Consider the following 3462-nt stretch of genomic DNA (forward strand, 5'->3'; position numbering starts at 1 on the left):
CCCATAGCCCACACACACACTTAGAAAACACTACTTCACATCCCCACTGCGGGGAAGAATCCAGACAAGCTGCTTTATACACTACAGGACCAAAAGTATGTGGACACCTGCTCATCAAACATCTCATTCCAAATCGTGGGTAATAATATGGAGTTGGTCCCCCCTTTGCTGCTATAATAGCCTCCATTCTTTTGGGAAGGCTTTCCACTAGATGTTGGAACATTMCTGCTAGGACTTGCTTCCATTCACCCCCAAGAGCACTAGTGCACGGGGGCATTGTCATGCTGAAACAGGAAAGGGCATCCCCAAACTGTTGCCACAAAGTTGGAAGCACAGAATCATCTAGAATTACATTGTATGCTGTAGCTTTAAGATTTCCCTTCACTGGAACTAAGGGGCCTAGCCCGAACCATACAAAACAACCCCAGATCATTATTCCTCCTCCACCAAACTTTACAGTTGGCACTATGCATAAGGGCAGGTAGCGTCCTCCTGGCATCTGCCAAACCCAGATTCGTCCGTCGGACTGCCAGATGGTGAAGCGTGAGTCATCATCACTCCAGAGAACACATTTCTACTGCTTCAGAGTCCAATGGCGGCAAGCTTTACACCACTGCAGCCGACACTTTGCATTGCGCTTGGTGATCTGAGGCTTGTGTGCGGCTGCTCGGCCATGGAAACCCATTTCATGAAGCTCCCAACAAACAGTTATTGTGCTGACGTTGCTTTCAGAGGCAGTTTGGAACTGTAGTGAGTGTTGCTAGGCGCTACAGCACTCAGCGGTTAGCATGTGTGGCCTACCACTTCCCGGCTGAGTCATTGTTGCTCTTAGACGTTTCCACTTTACAATAACAGCACTTATAGTTGATCGGGGCAGGTCTAGCAGMGCAGATATTTTATGACACTGCCATGACAGTGCCATGTTGAAAGTCACTGAGCTCTTCAGTAAGGCCATCCTACTGCCAATGTCTGTCTATGGAGATTGCATGACTGTGTACTTGACMTTATACACCTGTCAGCAACAGGTGTGGCTGAAATAGCCATATCCACTCATTTGAAGACATGTCCACATATTTTTGTATATATAGTGTACCAGACATCTCCCCTGTGGGGAAGACTCCAGACAAGCTGCTTTATACCAGACATCTCCACCGTGGGGAAAATTCTAGACAAGCAGCTTTATACCAGAGTCAAATCCTTACAACCCTAATACAGTGTCTCTCCTCCCCACTCTTCAGATTCCAGTCAGCCTCAACATTAACATACAGACAGTACAAGCCTTCTCTACATTAACATACAGACAACACTCTACCCGGTGCCTTCTATCGAGTGGCGCAGCGGTCTAAGGCCCTGCATTGTAGTGCTAGAGGCGTCACTACAGACCCTGGTTCAATCCCGGGCTGTATCACAACCGGGAGTCCCATAGGGCGGCGCACAATTGGCACAGCGTCGTCCGCGTTAGGGGAGGATTTGGCCGTCATTGTAAATAAGAATTTGTTCTTAACTGACTTGCCTAGTTAAATAAAAGGTTAAATAAAACATTCAAAATGAACATGCAGACAGTACAACCATGTACCCATTGCCTTTCAACTCKCAGCTTAGTGGGAAGTTCCCTCCACACAGAAAATATTTAACCAGACAGCCATTCCACCTTTTCTTAAGTGATGCATGACATTCTCTGCCTGTCTGAGTCCCAAATGGCCACCTGATCACTGCCTTTTACCATAAGTAGTGCACTATATAGGGAATATGGAGCCATTTGGAACYCAAGCCAAATGTAGTGTATACAGAAACATTCCATCTAGAGCTCCCTTATACCAAATACTACCTCACCCAGCTACACGCTCTCCTTCACCCAGCTACACGCTCTCCCTCACCCAGCTACACGCTCTCCCTCACCCAGCTACACGCTCTCCCTCACCCAGCTACACGCTCTCCCTCCACCCAGCTACACGCTCTCCCTCACCCAGCTACACGCTCTCCCTCACCCAGCTACACGCTCTCCCTCACCCAGCTACACGCTCTCCGTCACTCAGCTGGTAGTTCTCTCTCCTACAGCCGACACCTACAGCCGACACCTACAGCCGACACAATCAAATAGCAGCCTTTGGATAGCTCAATAGCTTGTAAATCCCATAGTAATGACTTGGTATAGATATGGCTGCAGTCCAGAGTGACTGACCCAGTTGAGAATACATTTGGATGTAGATAGTGTGTTTAGCCTTAGTTAAACGCCTCGCCGCCTACAACAGTGCTGCTGCCACGGCAACCCGGGTCAAAGGTTAGTGTACTGTGCTCCGGGCCACACCCTGGTGGTATAAATCTAAGACCGTTGAGAGAGAAAAAAAAAAACACAAGCGTTAAAGCACACATAGTGAGGACGGTAGAGAGTCGTAGACAATAGCTGAAGGGAAGAAACTTTGGCCAAGTCGGATTTCAAATGCATACGGCCTCCATTAAAAATAAAAGCAGCAACAACATACCCAACGTGAAGATGCTGAACAGAGGTCAGCTGAGCCAGACCACACGACAGGGGGGTTGAGTAGTAGTGGGCGTTGTGACCATGGCCCTCAAAGCATTGGGCTAAACCAGGCTGTCTGTCACTCAGAGCAGGCTGCACATTGCCTTCAGCTCAAAGCTGATATTTTAAGTAGAAATTGTGCACCAATATTGAATCTTAAAACCCTGTTATATTAAATGAATATACACACACACACACACAATATGGAGAATTCTATCAAATCAGATTTTTATATGAATGAAGACATGCTATGTCCCTCTGTGCATACTGACTTCTAGGAAGATTTTAACCCACCTAACCCCAAACATCTCTCCATGTTTTCACCATCACTGTAAAGCCCAAGTTATTTTGTTGCTTTGACAAAGATGATTATTTTACGTCTATCCTTCATTTTAAAGTCAACCCTGTTAGGTGAACTGAACTTTAATATGGTGAAACTATTCCTTACATATTTATTTTTCTCTCCAAAAGAAACATTGAACATCTAATAGTTAAATCATAGTGGCTCTACTGTTTTTGGGCCATTTTCTGGTGTTTTGTGGTGGAAAACTGAGCACATCAACCCTGTTACCRTTTGATACAGGCTAGAAATGTTGTAAAGAAATAAATATATACAAATGGTGAAGCTTGCATTCAATTGCGACTCACTGTTGCACACAACAWGCTTCAATTCCCCCTGTCACAAGGGAACTTACGGCTGATTTAAGAACAAATAGTCAACCCTGTTATGTTCAACCGTTACTTTATTTGGCACTTACTACAGTATTTTTTATTTAACTAACCTCTTGAGATGGGAACACCTTTTTTTTTAAACGAAGTTCCACTTTTTACACTTCTCAAAAAAGGCACCGAATTGGTGGAACAATCCATCTACTGAGGATTAGAGAAAAATACCTAGCAGAGGTAGGCAGGTGGCCTAGGGGTTAGAGCGTTGGACTAGT

This window comes from Salvelinus sp. IW2-2015, linkage group LG9 (assembly GCF_002910315.2).
Source record: "Salvelinus sp. IW2-2015 linkage group LG9, ASM291031v2, whole genome shotgun sequence".
In the NCBI taxonomy this organism is placed as follows: domain Eukaryota; kingdom Metazoa; phylum Chordata; class Actinopteri; order Salmoniformes; family Salmonidae; genus Salvelinus; species Salvelinus sp. IW2-2015.